At 39.9% G+C, this 20,450-nt stretch overlaps 1 protein-coding gene across 4 annotated transcripts in view; it reads left to right on the top strand.

Moving 5' to 3' along the window:
• Positions 1-20,450, top strand: part of Kcnj16 (potassium inwardly rectifying channel subfamily J member 16) — a 50,475-nt gene that overhangs the window by 14,462 nt on the left and 15,563 nt on the right. The window contains exon 1 of one of the 4 annotated variants that reach the window (XM_076935533.1): positions 6,603-7,143. The exons of 2 other annotated variants lie outside the window; for them this stretch is intronic. The gene's annotated coding sequence lies outside the window, so the exon portion shown is untranslated. Of the gene's footprint in view, positions 1-6,602; positions 7,144-20,450 lie in introns of those variants that run through there. One more of the 4 variants, XM_034507389.2, reaches the window with a different exon arrangement.

The raw sequence follows: 20,450 nt of genomic DNA, 5'->3' as shown, positions 1-20,450 counted from the left end.
AGGGGTCTTTAATGGAGCATTTTTGGAACACACAGTTTGTGGGAGCTTCATTGTTCTTGTCACACAGGTTATTTTATGGCCAATCTGGAAACTCAAAATGGAATGAGTGCACTATTAAAATTCTCAAATCTAAAAGTGTTTATTTAGTCTAGTGGGTTCCCACAAAGTGGGGGGGGGGGGGGAGATGATGGTGATGGAGAGGAGAACACCTGGAATCTGACTAGATGCAGATCACCACAGGAGAATCATGAACTGGACTTTGCAACTTTCCAAGCTTGTCTTTTTCAAGTGTTCTTCCTTCTCTTTAAACCCATGACTTTCTTGCCTCTCTTCAATATCCTTCCTACAACAGCATGATCTCTTGTATGAACTTCATGTTCCTCAACCTATGGGTCAGATGGCCTTCTCTTCCTTTTGGACCATAGACAAACCTCTATTTGAAATATGATATTTCAGAACTACAGAGAGGTATAGCCAACTCAAGACAGAACAAGCCCTAATTTATTCAATGTTGTTTATTCTCCTTTGAACCCATTCCATTTCAAGATACTGACTCATGCCTTGAAATGGTTCTCTTGTAGACATTCTAAACCAAGTTCCTTGGAATCATCTGGGCTCTCATTACATCCTCCTCTACTCTCTCCGCTCATCCACAGCCTTTCCCTTCTGGCTCCTTTCCCTATGGATTTCTGATTGCTGTGGAATCCAGAGCTGACTCTGAAGTATCTTTGGAATTTGTCCCCTTTTCTTTGTTCTCTGGAGCTATGTAATATTCTTCTTACTCATACCTCCATCTCTTGTATTATCATCTTAATCATTCCTTTAGACCCAGAATTTTCGATGTAACTTTAATCTTTAATACTTTACCTTTGGGGCTAGAGAGATGGTATACTCAGTAAACCTCCTTGTGTGAAAGCATAAGAAGGGATTCCCTGGAACCCATAGAAAGAGCAACATGATGAGGGGTCTCTAATCCAGTGCTGGTTAGAAGAAATAAAGAGATCATCAATTCTTGATGCTCATTGGACAGGCAGCCAGATTAACTGTCTCAGAAAATAAGGAGAAAAACAATTGAAGGAAGACCCTCGATATTGACCTCTGGCTTCAGTGTACACAAGTGTACACAACCACAGGAACGTGTAGGTACTTCAACCTCATCTGCCTTTGTATAGATACATACATGCATATGAAAAGGAGAGAGAGAGAGAGAGAGAGAGAGAGAGAGAGAGAGAGAGAGAGAGAGAGATTTTACCACAATGCCCTTAAGATTGTCCTAGTCTCCTGATCAAAGCCTTTCATTCCTTGTGAGACTAATCTTAGCAGGTTAGGATGATTTACCAGTGACAGCTCACCACCTCAGCTCTCTGTGATATTTCTCCCAGTAACTGATCTAGAGATGAAACCAAACAGGCGTGCTTCTTTTGCCTGTTGATTCCTTTTCAGGGCTCACAACATTTGTCTCCATCATTTCCATTCAGTATGAAGGGTGTGAATTGCACCCTTGGGAAAGCGTGACTCAACAAGCAGCTACTGGAGAGTGGATACCCTGGAAAGCAAAGGCAAACACATCCACACTTCTTGAGAATGGAGGAGCCTACTCCGGAGTGGAAAAGACTGGACGTTAAAAAATAAGATTAGTCATAAGGAGACATTTAAGTTCAATGTGTATGGATTTTCCATAACTCATGATGAGGGCTTGAGCATTAACTGGGTTTTATGGAAACATTTTAAGACATTAAGATCAATCATGATTTTGTGTTTGTGGTATCACTTTTTGCAAGACGAGCTTCTTGCAAGTACATCCAGTTCTTGTTAAATTCCATTTCTTTTTCCTTCCCCCCAGGAAAAACAAAACAAAACAAAACATCCCTTTAGTTACACCTAGTGCCACATGACATTCTTTAGACCTGTAACTTGTCTTTGTACATGTCCCTCCTATATTTCATTAGCATTCCAACAGCTGGGGATTATAGGAATGCACTACTGTCCTCAGCTTACTTTATAGTTTAAGGGGCATCCTCAAGAATTCATCAAACTAAACTCTCAGCTCACAAGACTCAATTTAGGTCTCTTACCAGCACTTACCCGGCCTGAGATCTCACATGTTCACCTTAAAAACAGCCACAATTCGAATATACACAACACAGATATTGAATGATTTGTGACTGGCCATAACTCGAATATTTACACCACAGAAATTGGAAACTTTACACATCAGCCTAGAGTTGTGGCTCAGTTGTAGAACATTTGATTTGGGCTGACCAAGACTGTCAGTTCTGTTGTAAATGTGGCCCTAGCCACAGCTCATGAGTAAATTGACCATGTAACCAGCAGTTCTGGTTGGTACCCATTTCCTTAGTGACATGGGACCACAACATTTATCCCATTTGATCACAATAACAGATTAAATGGTTACTGTGGATATTGAAGATAATGAAAGACTTCGGGCATCCTTTCTTTCTGGAAGAAATGAAGTCTCTGTCACAAGGTAAGCTATGACTACGAGACTCTCCTCTGTATTCAGCTGAAGAGTCAGTTGTTGGAAGTCTTGCAAGGCTTGCAGCAATTTGGGAACACTGAATACAGGAAAGTTTGTAAAGGCTACAAAGAAGCACAGTTTTTATCAGAGTCTGAGGAAGGACTTCCTGTTTAATTATGTAGAATCATCATAAAGCAAGAACAGAACACATGGGTACCACTGAGATCCTGGAGTATGAAAACTATATAAGTCAGAGCTGTTTGGAAGGGACATTACAGAAAAGGCTCAGATGATAAATTCTTCCATTAACATTCTCATGATTCATATATTTTGAATCAGTTCACTCCTTGATCTGGCATTCTGTCAGTTCTCAGAAGGCCTTGCCTAATACTTTGTGTGTTTGGCAATGAGGAATACCAGCCTGATGTCTAAAAAAAAGAAATCATTTAATTTCTTAAATAAAATATCCAACCAGAAGTGCATGGGGGCACTTTTGTATTTGATTCTAAAATTAAATGTCGTCTCTCATCTGAGAGGAAGTAAACATCTCTCCAGTGTCCTATGCATGCTTTCAGAGGCTAAAATCTCTCAGGATAACATGGTTCACTTCAGCACAGCCTGGTCAAAGGAAAGGAAATGTATCAGGAAAGAGAACCCGGCATGAGGATCTTAAGCAGGGGAATGACGTTTGGGAGGGGCGCCCTGTTTACTGATGAGAACTTTAACCACTTCCTCCATATCCTAGTGTAGCCCCGGGCAGCTAGAATAACAGGAAGTTCTCAGGCAGGCAAAACATGGCACCTGTGCAGTTTGTTTCAGTCAGTCAGAAGAAACCTTTCAGCGAGGCCTAAGACTGTGAAACAGCAACAACTTAAGCATTTTTGCTGAATGTTGAAATCTGGCTAAAGTTAACATTCTGTCTGTTATTCATATGAACGTGGCACTGTGCAGCAGTAAAAGGGTTTCTGTTTTGATCTTGCTCAGTTTTCTTTAAGGGGTGGTCCACTGGAAGTTTGATTATGCTCCAGATTCTCTCTGTCTCTCTTTCTTTCTCCTTCTCCTTCTCCTTCTCCTTCTCCTTCTCCTTCTCCTTCTCCTTCTCCTTCTCCTTCTCCTTCTCCTTCTCCTTCTCCTTCTCCTTCTCCTTCTCCTTCTCCTTCTCCTTCTCCTTCTCCTTCTCCTTCTCCTTCTCCTTCTCCTTCTCCTTCTCCTTCTCCTTCTCCTTCTCCTCCTCCTCCTCCTCCTCCTCCTCCTCCTCCTCCTCCTCCTCCTCCTCCTCCTCCTCTTCCTCCTCCTCTTCCTCCTCCTCCTCCTCCTCTTCCTCCTCCTCTTCCTCCTTCTTCTTTTTCTTCTTTTTTTCTGAAGCAGTGTTAGAAGGGTTGGTGAATGGACAAGGGGAGACTGGGAAGGAACTGTGATCAGGGTGCATGATGTGAACTTCCCAAATAATCAATAAAAATATTATGTTGGAGAAAATGTACCAAAACATAGGGTTGATGTATAGGTCAATTAGTAGGCATCATGCTGGCTTGCTATGAGCGAAGCCCTGGGTTCTATCCCTAGGTCTGCAAAAACCCAGAGTGCTGCTGCACAAGGGTTGTGGAGGCAGGAGGATTAGAAGTTCGAGGTTTAAATAGAAAAGGAAGTTTAAGATCACCCAAGGCTCCATAGCATCCGAGTCCAGCCTGCTGTGCATGAGACTTTATCTCAAAGGAAACAAAAGTTGCTTTAAAAATAAAATTACTTTATACAAATTATGTAGTTTTTATAGCATTACCAGAAGTATAATTGGCAGTAATTTCAAGATCAATGTGTTTCATTTGCATAACTTTAATTATACCTGATACTTGTCTGCCCATTCCTTCTGCTATGTAGGGATTTTTTTTTTTTTTTTTTTTTTTTTAGTTTATCCCCATTTCCTGTCAATCTTTGCACTACAGAAAATAATTTAATCCCATCCACCTACTTGCTCACCCACTCACCCCCTTGTAGACATTCTTCTCTCTAGTCTTTCCATTAGAATAATTTCACAATGATTCTGACAGCATTTACTTTGCTACGGTTTTAACTATTTTGCAAATATTACATCTACTTTTACTAAGGGCTATATGGAATATATATATATATATATATATATATATATGTATGTATACACACACACACACACACTTGGTTTGGCATGACAGGTCAATTAAATGTATATTTTTTTGAGCTTCATTTTTAAAAAGGAACCACACTACTCTCACAGTAAATAATTGCAATTGTAGATCATTTTAATGCTGTATTTATTCAGATAGTTATTCTGGCCTTTGACAAATAGGCATTAAGCACTGACTTTATGTTAATAGATATTTTAAATGAGCATATGACTTAATAGAAGATTATGATTAATCTGTGCATCAATAATAGGATTATCCTAATGATAATGAAAATTATGGAATTCATATTTTATAGTCTATCTTATTTTTACATGTACAAAAAGAATCATTGCTTCAGAAATAGAAACAGTATTTTTATAAGATATAGAACATGAAGAAAACATAGTGAGTGAGATTAATCACTTATTGCACAATCATTTAAACAGGTGGTTAGTAACATTAGACTCACTAATCCACTGATAGTTCTAATATCAGTGTTGTATCTTTCCCTATGAATTTGCAATAAAACGATGAAGATGAAACAATGCCTTCTTCTTATTTACCAAAAGATGTGGTTTTATGCAATGATATGCAAGAGTCAGGTCATGTACTTAATTAAAAAACTTAACTAATTGAAAACATTTTCAGGCAAATCATCACTTTTTTCATAGGGTAAGAGGATCCACCCCCACCCCTCAAGACACCATTGACAGCTAATGTCTAGTTGAAAGAGAGAAACCATTTTCTTCAGAGACGTCACCACTGTACGCTTATCCCTGCATCAACCCACAACTCCATACCATGTTCCTGCAACAATCCCAATTACACCTAGTGGGTCACAAAAACACGAAGTAAGGAAGGGAACAGACAGGAAGAAGAAAGGTTTCGGGTGGTTTGAGAGTGTAATAGACGGCGTGCACGTTCAGACTGATAGACGTGTGTCAAATTACCAATAAATTAATTAAAGACAAACAAATCTCTCTTTCCCAGAATAACAAACTACTCCTCTTTCTTACATGGCTTTCCATCCATCCCGGTTATCTATGGCGTCGCGCCATGTGGAAGCTTCCTGCCTCCTCTCGCTAACACCTCTTACTCTGTTCCTACTTGTTTGTCATTTATTCAGGGCTCTGCCTTCAAATTTATGGCAATTTTTGTCAAGGTTACCAGTCAAATACCACTTCTCAATGCCAGGGTGTCCCTCCATGTATGACAGGATGACATTCCCTAGCACTGTCAAACTTTCATGGTGTACTATAGCTCACAGTTTTGCTGTGCAAGGAAGGGTTCTCTCATTTCCTACTGTGGATCCTCTTCCTTGTTCCAACATCAAATTGGGTTTTGTCCTAGGACTCAGTCATGGAATTCTCTCTTCTAATTCTTCTGACTTCTTGTGTGGTCTCTTCCATTGTCTGTGACTACAAATGCCAAATATATAGCAACAACTTCTAATCTGAATCTTCTGAACTCCAGACCATTATATTATCTCCTGGCAAGTCTACTTGGTTGAAGAGCATATCTCTCTATCTCTATCTCTATCTCTATCTCTATCTCTATCTCTATCTCTATCTCTATCTCTGTAATCTATATATCTATAACCCCAGATAAAAATCTACTACTGAGTGTCACATGTCAAAATTCCTTGTCTCCAGTCTCAGTGAATTCACCAAAGTTGACTTAAATAAAAAATTCAACACCGACTAATTATTCAAAATGATGCTAAGCTTTCACTTAAAAAAAAAAGAACACTGGACAGTGAGTGACTCACTCTTTCTCTTATCTCCAAAGTAAAGAAAGCAAAGCAAACAATCACAAATGAAAGCAGTTTCCTGAAGAACATCTAATGTCCTTGGAACTAATACTAAGGTTGTTGATAATTTCTCTAGGGTCACCTACTACCTTGGAGCCCATGTGAACTGGTGTTGGGCAAGAGGCTGTTTGCCTTTGGTATAGGGTTACATAGTCAGACAGGGTGTGTGTTTTCACAGAAAACTCTGCTGTGACAGTACAGAGAGCCCACACATAAAAAGATCAGACTTGGATGAAGTTGTACCAGCCTTGAGATGTCAGCGCGAGAGGATTCAGCTTTCTGGGTGAATGCGATGTTTAGGGGGCAGCATGTGGCCACTTGGTAATTTGAGGGATTCTTGTGATTTAACAGGCTCCTAGAGCTGTGATCAAAGACTGAGTTGTAAATGAGCATAGAGAAAGGGGATTTCTCCTAGCTTCTTGTTTTCTGTCAGCCCCCGTTGGCAGGCATCTCTACCATGAGTAGGCATGGGAACCGGTTAAAGAAAGTGTCGATTCAGTCAAGTAACGCTGAGAACTCTGGCTTTTGTCTGTGCTGAATGTGGCCGGAAAGGCAAAACAGACCAAGATTCTGCTGTGGGGTTTCGCATCTCCATGGTGGTAGGTGCCGACAGCCTAAGAAGGGGAATGTGAAGAGCACAGAGAAGAGATCATGAGTTGTGTCTGCGCAGTCGTGTTGAAGATGAAAAGGTCCCAGGGTTTGAGTCTGTAACTGAGGTAAGACTTTGCTCTCCTGTACAAACGGATCTAAGCCTGGGCTACTTGCTCATTCATCTGTTCCTTTAAGCTCATTCTTTCTACATAGAAGCTTTTGTTGGGTACTTGCGTTGGCCATGGGCTATGTACTTTAGTTATGTGTCATGCTTTATTACTACACAGTCTATGGCTGGGATTCGTTTTTTTTTTTTCTTTTCATATCATCTCTAGGGAGGGCTGAAGCAAACAAACTGGGAAAGCAAATGCCATTTAGGGATCTCTTAAGGGAAGTAACATTGAGAGGAAGGCGAAAAGGGGAGCGACTTCATCAGTGGAACATTAGTATAGCTTATTGACGTGGCTGGGGTGGCAGAAGTGAATCTTTAATTTCCCGTGCAAACAGGCATGGATAAAAGAAAGCTGTGCTGTATGTCTTTGTTCACTGCCTCCAAGGGACAGCAAAGCAACAGGAAGGATGTGAAATTGTAAGACAATTCATGCTTCTGCACGGTTTTGTCCTAATTACATCCCCACCACTAAAAATGTGGGCACACATTATTATTAAATGTATGTAAAAATTAACTACTTACAGGTCTTTAGTGAAGAGCAATGTCCTAATCCATGCCCCCAAGCACTGGAATAAGCTTTAGAGAAAAAAAAATCACCAGGCTTTCTACTATTTGGTGTTTTTCTTCTATTAATTATTTTATTTCAATTTTCATATCTGAGTGTTGCTATGGAGTAAAAATCACTCAGGCTATTCCTTGTCTGTAAGTTTTCATTTCACTTGTAGAAAAGACACAATTCGAGAGAGTAGAGTTTGACTGGGTGGAAATTCTAAGACCATGGAGGTGCAGGATCATAGATATGGCCATAAGTATTTTATTTATCGAGAACATGAGTCTTTGCCTTTCAAAAGTTCTGTTTCCTTCTTTAATTCCCATGAGTCTTCAAGTCATCCTGAGAACTCCAAAAAGGCCGAGACAGTGTCTGCAGAGCTTATGAAAGCTTTTCATCCTATCAGAATTGGCTACCTATCAGCAGTGACCTTTCCAAGGTTTTCAGCTTCTAACAACTTCTGTCAGAAAAGCCTTTAACAGTATCTGTCCCTAGATAGTCTATAATCTCTGTTGGTATGGTACCTGGCACATAAGGACCACAAATTACACAGAGATAAATGTTGTTAGCTCCATTTCCTAGAGGAGGGAAATTTTGGTGTAAAGAGTCACTTGATTCAGTAGCTAAACTCAAGAGTAATATTCAACAAATTGCTCAAGTTCAAGCAACTCACACTTTGTTTGGTATTAGAGAAAAAATACCAGCCAATTGTAATTTTGTAATGGGGAATGTGGAAGTAAAAGATTAAAAAAAGATGTAATTCCCACAAAAATATCAACTATGATATGTTGCTGCGGTGGATTTTGCTTTTTGATAGCTGTGTTCCACCCCTGGGCCTTCCCCGGCTGATGAGGCCAGTCTCTGTAGCTAGGGATGCAGTTGAGGTCAGAGCTGCACACTAAGATGGGCTGGCATAAGAAAGAAACAGGGTCAAGTGGGTTAGAGCCAGGCAAATTCTCTTTTGTGTGTTGATGTAATAAAGAGTAACCATTTTATATTCTGATCTCTTAAGTTGGGCCACACTAAAGCATCCATTATTGAATGAATCTAGCCTAGTGACTTTCTCTGTGCCTATCAGGTGGCTGTTTTAGATCAGCCCTTTTTGACCCAAGTACTTAAGCTTAGTGTATGATTTATAAACATTAACAGGATCCCTGTCATTCCACAGTGCTATTGGATTTGATTTTTATAGTTACTTATTTTTAAGGAGTAAAATATTTAGTCTAGGTTATAAGAAGTCAATGGTTATGATGAGACTCAGATGGGAATCAGTCTGTCCGTTGAAATCAATTCTGAATAACTAAAGTAAAGGCATTGTTTGATTTGAGAAATGGTGTATTTGCTGTGTCAGATGATAAGCACACTAGAAATCTGTCATAGCATACAGATTTTGCTCATCTACAAGAGGCTGTACTCCTAGCTTCATAGGGGATCAAGGGCTCCTGGAGTTCACAAGTTATCCACCCAAAATCCATCTGTAGTTCTTGAGCATTTCATATGTCATTAGGTTTATGTCTAGTTTAAGACAGTCTCCTTATACAGCCGTAGCTAATCTAGAACCCATGAGGTAGACAATACTGACTCTGAATTGTTAGCAATCCTTCTGCCTCTGTTTCCCAAGTACTGTGATAGTGAGTATGTGCTACCATGTATAGCTTTCCAAGTTTTCCTTAATGGTTGCTCAAAAAATCCCTAATCACATGTGAACTGTTTCTTTTCCTGTTGTTAATGAGTTTTTAAGGTTTGAGCTACAGGCAGATCACAAAATAAAAATGAAAACAACTCAACTAAACCATAAATGTCAACATTGATCGAACGCAAAGATAGCAAGCGGACATGAAAAGGGACAGCTTTTCCTGTTGCTATGACAGTCAAGCTCAGACTTCTTTTAAATCAGAAGATTCAAGTGCTTGGATCCTAATGAACTGATGGAGTTTTTGTAACATTGTTTCATTTTTAATCCTCTTGGCCATCCATTCACCACTGTTCATCTCCTAATACTGGAGTGAATCCTGTGTGCTTGTGAAGGAAAACTTTTAGCCTCATACTGTTAAAAGAGAACTTCAGAGTTGTCTAGCCCAACTCCTTAACAAATGCAGGAAGTTCCTCCACAAATCCTTTGATTACACAAATTTTAAACAAATAGTCCCAGCATGGTATCTATTGTTAAAAATATTAGTGGCAAAACATTCTTGTTGATATGGGTATTAAATCTGTAACCTTGTAAATTCGGTAGGCAGTTCTTGGACTAGCATCACAAAATAGGGACTCTGTGTCTATTGCATAAATATATGAATTTGCCATTTCTACATGCAAGGTGCCACCTACTTGGAGCAGACTCATGTTTTTATTATCTCAGAAAAATTTAGATCACCAAATATACAGCTTAGTTGATACCTGTTGGGTAATTTTTCCATAGAAAACACAAGGAAAGGACTAATGTGTCTCAATATATCATCTACAGACAAAAAATCTCTAGAACAGTGAACCTCTGAGATTTTTTGGTAGTTACTTATAGGAACATGGGCAACTCAAAAGGCAGCTACACTACTGAGAGGTACTTTCAGCGGTTGATAGGCAGCTCCTCCACCAAGAAAGCCCACCTCAATCAATTGCCACATTATCAACAGGGATCATTGGAATCTGAAGAAGGAGAGAGGCTGGTGAAAATCTCATGATCCTTCCTGTTCCTTCTATAGGGAATGCCAATAACCATGATCTTAAGAGGTTTTATGTGTGTGTGTGTGTGGGGGGGGTGTGTGACAGCCATTCAGTTCCAAGACAGCTATGGGCATCTCCAACCTAGAAAGAGCTGTTTTAGTCTGATGCTTAATAAAGATTTTATACAAGAGTGTATATCGTCAATAGTTTCTCCTTCACTAATTCTTATATTATTTCCTACTTTAATCTTTAAAGTTACAGAGACCTGTCTTAAAAAACACAATCCTGCTTATAGACCTTTATGTATAAAATAATCTCCACTTGAACAATGTTTCATTATTTACACTGGAAATTCTTTGCGGATCAAAATCTGTTCTTTTTCTTTCTCTGTTTGTTGAACAGAAGGTGCCTTCACTCTTCTGGGAAAGATGCTTGTGTTTCTCTCCATTTCCCTTTGTCTGTGTCTCAAAGTTTGTTTGCTCTATACCTGGGTTTAACTCAAATGAGCATTTAGGAACTGGCTCTTTTAATTTCCCTGCCTGTGACCTCAAGTCCCAACAGTTGATCTCATATGTGGTCCTCCAGGTTCTGAGCTGTAGTGTATCTCTGGGGGATATAGCCAACATTCTTTCCAGCTAATTCTGTCCTGAATCTAAGCCTAAATTATAGGAATGGGTGTCTAAAGACATCTTAACAATAATTTCACTTCCAACAACTTATTTCAGAACAGTTTAAAGCTGTAGTGACATCACAGAAGGAAGAGTGGTAAAGTTCTTCATTGCACAAAACTTAAGGCATGGAATGAGATGAGTTCTTTATGCTCCTTTTCTCTTGATAGTTCCTGTTGCTCCTGGAAATCCTACCAAGCCAGTTAATCATCATTTCTACATCTGAGGAAGAGGATGATATTGATGCCTCGGTCTCAGGGTTATTGGGAGAATTAAGCATGTTCCTGGTCATGAAGTGCCTGACACTTAAGAAGTTCTTCTCTAGCTGAGGATTGTGCCATACTCCTATATGTAACATACGTGAAAATCCTAGATTCAGCTGCATACCTAGGACCTGTGATATGTAATGCTTGTATGTCTTAATCTTCATAAAATGTGTAGTGAGTTCTCTAAATTCCTTAGCTATATGCTTTCTTTCTATACGCTTGAGAGACATTGTCTTTGAAGATGGTGGGAATGTTTCTCTTCAGGTTATAACCAAACCTCCAGCTTTATTTGTTTATTTTAATTGACAAATAACAATTCACACACACACACACACACACACACAGACACACACACAAACACCACACACACTATGGAATGGCAAGATTCCCCATAAGTTTTGTGATAAGAGCATTTAAAACCTTTTTTTTTTTTTTTTTGGCAAATTTCAAACACTAAAACATTTTGCTTACCGTAAACACCACATTGTATGGTACGTTCATAGATTGCATCCTTTTCTCCTAACTAAACTTTTGCATGTGCACTGTGTGCACATAGAGGTACATATGGGGTAGTATGTATATATGGAGGTCAAGATCTGGTATTTTCCTCTATTGCTTTCCACATTTAACTCGGAGACAGCAGCTCTCAATGAAGCCAGAGCTCACCAAGTTGGCTAGGCTGGCTAGCCCATGAGCTGCAGGAATCCATCTGTCTCTGGCTCCAAAGGCCTAGGATTATAGGTGTGTGCTGCTACTCTTGGCTTTTTCTGTGGGTGCTAGGGATCTGAGCTCAACCCTTTATGTTGGCACCAAGGGCTCTATTGATTTAGACATCTAGCCAACCTCATTAAGTAATCTTTTGTGTCATTTGACCTACATAATCTCAGGAATTCTTTTGTCTCTAATTTTGTCTGACAGAGTCTCCTCAGCTATCTGTTACGCTGTAAATTTGTTTTTATTTAAATGATGGTAGGCTGACACTGACAGAGGAAAACCCTTTGATTTGTGGTCAAGCTTCTATAATTCCATCTTTTCTGTATCTAATAACTCCAACTAAAACATTAATAAATATAACTAGAAGGTATACAATACAATTTGAGAGTGTCCATGGAAAACAAAGCCTATTATCTTCTTAGTTTAGTGAAAGTGGCCTCGGGCTATTCACAGAAAACTTTGAGATTATGTGGAGGAGGGCTGATTCGTTAAATATTGACACTCACAAGTAAGTACCAAGGGACCAGAGGTTTGATAGCCTGGAGACCTAAAACTAAACAGGACTGGCCAAGAAATGCTCAGTGAAATGATTCCTCATGATATTCTGCTATACTTATACACTGGAGCATACCATAATCCTCATCAGAGAGGCTAGATCCAGCAACTGATGGGAGTGGGTACAGATAGCCACACCCACCAAAGATTAAGTGGAGCTCAGGGTACCCCAAGGAAGAAGGAGAGAAAGAATTGAATGAGCCAGAGGGGTTGAGGACACCCCAAGAACATGTCCCACGGAATCAATTGAGCAGGGCTCACAGAAGTTAACACAAATTGAACCAACAACCAGGGAGCCTATATGGGTCTGAGCTGCATATATGTTATGGTTGTTTAGTGTTCTTATTGGGCTCAAAACAGTGGGAGTGTGTGTGGGGGTATCTCTGAATCTTGCCTGCTTTGGGGACCCTTTTTATCCTACCAGGTTGCCTCATTCAGCCTTGATCTGAGAATATGTGCCAAGTCTTAGTATAGCACGTCTGCAATGTTCCATGTATGATTGATTTTCCAGGATGCCTGCTCTTTTCTGAAAGGAAATGGAAGAGTGGATCTGAAGAGAGGGGAGAAAGTGGAAGGGACTAGGAGGACTGAAGTGAGGAGAAACTGTGGTTGGGATGTAATGTACCACAGAAAAAAAGAGTGGTAAAAAAGAACCTATTTTGCATCCTGCATACCTACACACACACACACACACACACACACACACACACATCTCATGTGCATATGCACATGACATATACGTACAAATACATGACACACTCATACACATATACAGACACATACACACGTTGCTCACCCACACTCACACATACACCCATATCATACACACATACATGCATACACACACACACACATGCATACACATGCCACCCACACATACACATACCTGCACACATATACACATGCCACAGCATATACATACACATATATACATACACATACACACATTCACACATGTACACACATACTTACATCCACACACGTGTCACACATGCACACATACATATATATGCATATACAGTCACATACATCACACATACATATGTTACACACATATACATACACACACATACATACCACATGTGTGTACCCTCCTCCTTTAAAGCATTGATCAATTAATTGATTTTAATGTATCTTTGAATATTTTAAGTATGTACTTCTTTTACCTGCATGTATGTATGTATGATGTATATATGAATGTATGTATGTATGTTTATATACACATATATGTGTGTGCATTACATGTCTGCCTGATGTCCACAGAAGTCAGAGGGGAGTCAGATTCCCTGGAACTAGAATCAGAGATGTTTGTAAGATATCATGTGAGTACTGGAAAATAAACCCGATCCTCTGGTCTTAACTCCTAAGGTGTCTCTCCAGACACAGGCATTTGTTTAGACTTTATGTATACGAGTGTTTTGCCTGCACATGTGTATGTGCAACACGTATGCACCTAATGAGCAAAGAGGTCAGAGGAGGTCATCAGTTCTAAGAACTTCTGCTTGTGGGCTGCCATGTAGGTGCAGGAAACCAAGCGTGAGGTCTGCAAAAGCATCTCTCCAGACATTTATTAATTTGTTTTTAATGTAATATCTCTATTTAGCTCAGGCAGATATCAGACTCATAATTATTCTGTCTCCCAAATACAGGGTCACAGGTGTGAACCACCATATGCCACTCAGTCTTTTTTTTTAAATGGATATTTTCTTTATTTACATTTCAAATGTTATCCATTTCCTGGTCCTCCCCCCCCAAAACCCCCTATCCCATCACCACTCTCCTGCTTCTATGAGGTGCTCCCCCACCCACCTATCCACTCCTGCCTCCCTGGCCTTGAATTCCCCTACACTGGGGCATTGAGCCTTCACAGGACCAAGGGCCTCACCTCCCATTGATGCCCAACAAGGCCATCCTCTGCTACATATGTGGCTGGAGCCATGGGTCCCTCCATCTGTATTCCTTGGTTGGTAGTTTAGTCCCTGGGAGCTCTGGAGGGTCTGGTTGGTTGATATTATTGTTCTTCCTATGGGGTTGCAAACACCTTCAGCTCCTTCAGTTCATTCTCTAACTCTTTCATTGGGGACCCCATGCTCAGTCCAGCGGTTGGCTGCGAGCTGACTAGGAATGGTTCACTCACAAGAGCAAAACGTCTGCCTGCAGAAGGAATCAATACCAAGATAAGGCTGTATACTTTGGATGTGTGCAGGAGGAAGCATTCTCCTTACCACTTTCCTCAGGATACTTGATGACATCATTCACATTGAATTGTATTTCCCATTGTGTTCAAATGTTTTGGCTTAACTCCAAAAGGTGTCCAGACGCTAGGAGTCCTGCCTCTTATCCAATCACTAGGTGGGTTAATCTCACATGTGAAACTACATAAAAAGGCATCAGTGGGTTAGCTATCAGTGATAACGCTGTCTGGGGTCTAGACATCCTTTGGCCTCTCTTGCCAGTCTTTAGATTCTTGATGATTTGATCCACTCAGGGTTTGTGAGCTGATAGTTACTCAATGTATACACTGGTGTAGTAGATGCATCTCACATAAGCTGTAATATTTTGCCACAACCTGGTACCCAGAGATAGAAGAACAGAATAGAATCTGTTTAATTCTAGGAACCAGATTCAATCCTTAAATACAAAGGACTGACAATCCCAGGGTGGCAGCATTGATCTCTTTGTATCATTTTGTCTAGTTATAGAGAACTGGATTGCAATCCCAGGGTGTTTGGGGGTTTTGTTTGTTTGTTTTGGTTTGGTTTGGTTTGGTTTTTGGTTTCTTTTGCACACTCTTTAGTAAACTACCTCATTTGGTTTGTAGCTAGTTAATTGCCAACATATAAAAACATAACTACAATATAAAACATTATAGTATACAGGTAGGGTCTGGTAGTGCAGACCGTTAATCCCAGCACATGGGGGGCAGAGTCAGATGCATCTTGCCTAGTCTACATAGTGAGTTTAAAAACAGCCAGGGTTACATAGTAAGGTCCCCAAAATTCCAAACAAGAGCAATATCAGTAACAGAAAATTAAAAGATGCTTGTCTCATGAGTAAGCGTTATCAGTCCCAGATATACCTCTATGTCATACCACAGAAATAGAATAATAAATTCTGTGCTGATTTCTGAGTAGTCCTTTGTACAGTTAGTCCATAGGTGCTGGTATTGGCTTCGCTTGTGTTCTGTCCAACAACAGAGGGAAGAGAGGAATAAATAAAATGGTGTGTGTGTGTGTGTGTGTGTGTGTGTGTGTGTGTGCGTGCGTGCTGTGGAATTTTTGTGACCATAAAGAAGAATGAAGTTATGGGTTTCTTTTTTGTAGGAAAATGGATACAAATAGAGATAATCATTTTAAGCAAATTAAGCTATTCTCAGACCGATACGTATTTATTCACATGCGGTTTCGAGCCTTCATATGGATACATAAAATCACACACACACACACACACACACACACACACACACACGTACGCACACACGTGCACACACACTAAAACTGTCCAGGGGAATAAAAGAGCTAAGGAAGAGAGAAACAGGGAGAATAGGGATGATGGATGGTAATTCAGAAGATTTTCTCAGTCTATGCTGTGTCTGGCTACAATCCCCCTTCCCCGCCATGAAACATGGTTTATGTACAACAAACATAAAAATGAAAACTTTGTAACTTCAAAACAATGATGTACTGGAGCTTGCATTGTATGATTATCGTTAGGAAGCTTGAGTAAGTGGCTAGTCACTGAAACCCTGAGAGAGGAGCTGAAGATGTACTGAGGGCAGTGTCCCTAAAAGTGGAAACAGGCAACTATGAATTTTGATTGGCCTCACCAATGATCTGCAAGGCTGCGCCACACTGCTAGGTCATACTTTTTTGACCTCCTGGCCATCATTGCTTATACGTTGATATTTGACTAGTATTATTATATAGAACTAAGAGGAAAATCTGCTCTGGGAAAAACGAGAAGAGCAGCAGGCCACAGAGAAGCAAGACCAAACGTTTCAGTTTCAATGTGTTGCTTCCATGCAAGGTTATCTTCGAACAGAAGAGGACCTTCTTAGGACAGGAGGTAGAGACCTGCCTTCCTCGGTGGAATCATTAGACCCATATCCTTGCCATGTTTTTGCAGATCTTGGAGAGAGAGTGAGAGAGCTGGGATCCAAGTGGAAATCTCAGAGGCTTAGGGGGTGATAGAGTCAACTTTATAGTTCTTGGCTTTCAAAAGATTTTAGTGCCATTTAGCCAAATGTGAATGAATAAAAGTACAAATATTTTCTTTGCCTGCTATGTATTCTTTTTAAAAAAGTGTTTGTGGCTGTGGGAGTTGGCATGAGAACATTCATAACCAGCTGGAGATCTGCTGTGGAGGGCTGGTTTTTAATTGTGTGTGTGTATGGTCTCACACATGCTAGGCAAGTAAGTACCTTACCCTTGAGCTTTGCCTCAACCCTTCCTTTTTTTTTTTTTTTTCTTTAATTAAGGTCTGCACTTTGTTCCTACAAGAATTTTACAAGGGAATGCAGAAGCGGAAAATGCCAGTGAAGTAGTAGTATTGCATTTCAGAAAACAACAACATCAAAACAGTATTTCTTCCTTGGCTAATAAATTATGTGAATGAAAAACAACAAACAAAAAAAATGAACTTAATGTATTCTTCAGTTGTATTTTAAGCCTCAAAAGTATTTCCAGACAAATTATTAAATGAATTTCTTGCGAATAATATTTATCCCACATTGATGTAAAATGACCTTTTGGCTAAGTGATAGCAAAATCAAATTTTATTTCGAAAGAAAATACTTGGTTCATCCCTGTCTTTCCCCATGTAACCTCAAACCAAAGGCAGGCAGTAGAAGTGAAAGGGAAGGCACATGGACTATAGTTAAAGTTATTGCAACTAATCTTTAATATCAGTAATAGCTAAATGTTTCTGAAGTTTCAAAACACATTAGGATTTGTTCAGCAGATTGCTATGTTGTGTAAATTCTTGGTGAAAAGAAAAAAAAAAGTTTTGATTGACATGCTGGAAATGCATTTATTTGAGCCAAGTATCACACAAATTTTCATAGGCACACTGCCTGCTGAATGAATTAGACATAGGCATTAAAGTTTAAATTCCCAAACTGCTTTTTGCTCACCAGTTTACATTCAAGGTCTTTATCTGATCATTGACTTCAGGGAACACAAAGCCAGTGTGAATAGCCTCCCAGGTACATGAATGGGTGTTTTAAACAAGCACAATTTGATTTCTAATTATTTTCCTCTTATAGTTTATCTGTGTATGGCCACAACTTTTTTAGCTAATGAAGCAGAGTTAACCACATAGGCATAATGTTGAGATGCACATTGGAGTCTTAGATGCTGGGAAGGTCTCAAACATAGTCACCTTTCTTTTGCATGGCCCAATCCTCAGTTACTGTGGCCCTGTCCTCCCACAGAGGTCTGGCTTTTGAGAGGGCTGTTTGACCAGAACATCTCCGGTAGACCAAGACTGAAGTTTCTTAGAGGCAAAAGATTGCCCCAATCCTTAGTTTAAATCATCACGGATACAGTTGAATAAGTTGTATACATGAAGCCATTTCTGTGATTTTTAACTCCACTATAGGCATAGGTACATTTGGCTGTGACACAGACACTTAAGAGAAAGTTTTACCCCGTTGCATGCAGACATAATTCAAAAGTGCCTGTATCAAGCCTTACCCTGACTCTCTATGTGCCAAGATAATAAATATTCTAGCCTGAGAAACATTGGGACCAAGACATACATCACTTGCCTAACTACAGAAAGTAGCATTGATTTGGGTTGTCTCTTCATGCAGACATTCATGAATAATGAATCCAGACCTTCGAAATCAGGTCAGGCCAGGGTTAATCTATAGCACCATCATGGGAATAAAACTATGATGAGAAGATGAAGCATAGAAAATCAGATTCATGGAAATGCAAGAGTCTATCAAATGTATTTTAGTCTTACCATCTACCTAAATCATCTGTAAACTATTCAGGGGTCATGCTTCTCACCCAAGGAGGCTTGAGAATGCACACACTGATAGAAAGCTAATGCCAATTGCTAACACTGTGCAGCATACAGAATCCTTAAGAGACTATGTATCTGGATCATCCAGGAAAGGTATCTTATCTCATACTTTAAGGCCTCTCAGTTTTCTGTATCCACAGGAGAAAAGAGAATTGGGCCAACAAACGATAACAGTTGCTTCATTTTCTTCCCCAATAAAGATGTCCTGACTTTTCATTTTGACAACTTAAAACAGAAAGTGAATCATTTAAAGGTCAGAGGAGTTGTAGACACTATCCAGGGAGTTCCTAGTCTACAAGCATAACACATCTGTGAGTTCGCCGATTCCCGGCAGATGCAGCAGACTAATAAATAGCCTTCCCCGTTGCCAAAAAGGACAGTTCGCAGGCCCTCGTCACAAATGAGAAAATAGTAACAGAGACACAGGAGTTCGGTTTCTGTTAGAATACCATTAATACTGAACTGAAAAGGTCAAAGGTCGTGGCAACATGTGCTTTCCATAAGTTACGTTTGTTTGGGAATGCACTCTTAGGTCTAATCAAAGCAGCTTTCAAATAAAACAGTCTGGAATCTATTATGGGTCAGTCATAGGCAACCTGGCGTTGGAACCACAATGCAGAATGCTTTTTTATCCTTGGGGGCAGGGGAAGTGAGTGCTGGGTACCACATGATTTCTATTCTTAGCAATCCTAGGAGTTCTTCTGGACTGTTCTGTCACATCTTCCAGAAGTAACCTGAAGGTCAAGACAATTAGATGCAAAAGGGAACGTTTAAACAAGGGCTTGAAGTTGCCCTGCTTACCCTTCACTGCGGATATGCTCACACTAATGGCACCCAGTGCTCTTCATATACAAACCTACACTTGAAGATGGTGATGTTCTGCAAAAGATGACCTTGATTCGTGTTATTTGATTCACTTGGAGTAATTGTAGGTACGAGCCTTGGGGTTGAACCAGTACTAAGTTCCATGTCCTTCGAGAACAGGTTCCATATCACAGCTTCATTTTCTGCTCAGAGTGGCTCAGAGTCCCCAAAGGGGCAGGTGAGCAAGCATCAGCTTATAAAGATCAATGCAAAGTCCAAAAAAGCGAACAAAGAAACAAATTCAATTCTGGGCATCCCAAACTTATCTAAAAAATGCCAAGGCTTCTCAGGGAGTCATCAAATATTTGAACTCAAATTCTTATCTCTCCGTAGTTTCAGTAAAAACATTATTTAAAAAGGTCGAGGAGATTGGAGTCCTGAGGGTGTACAAGAATCACTTGGTACCATCATAACACAAGGATGGAGCTAAAACAACCCCAGAATTTGCAAGTGCATGTACTCCTTTGGGAACTTAAAGGCAAGTTGTTAGAGGACCATGCAATCAAACACAGTGCAATGCAACCCTACATGTGGGTTTGACCAAGAATAGAGTGCACTAAGACTCATTCATTAAGAATTGGCTAATTTCGACTATACAGACAAATGCACATCTTAATAACTGAGAGTGGCATTTATCCACTTCCTATTTCTTTAGAGTTTCAAAGTCTGTCCTTATAGACTAAGATGCTGTGCAGTTACACAAAGGCTTTTTAATATTATTTATCAAGTATATTAGGAATAAGTTTTTCATGTTTTATTTCTTAAGGTAAAAGATTCTGAAAACAGACTGGGCTCTATTGAGTCAAGACTTAGAGGTTAGCAGTTTAATAGGGTCTGGAATAGGGGAAGGCGGGAATGTCGGTACTAAAATGGACACGTGCACTTCCATGACTCCTTAGAACCTACACTGCTTTTCTGTAGCCCTGATAGGTTACCAGCAGCTTTCACGGGT

Source organism: Arvicanthis niloticus, chromosome 6 (assembly GCF_011762505.2).
Source record: "Arvicanthis niloticus isolate mArvNil1 chromosome 6, mArvNil1.pat.X, whole genome shotgun sequence".
In the NCBI taxonomy this organism is placed as follows: domain Eukaryota; kingdom Metazoa; phylum Chordata; class Mammalia; order Rodentia; family Muridae; genus Arvicanthis; species Arvicanthis niloticus.
This window is presented reverse-complemented; position numbering and strand designations above follow the sequence as displayed.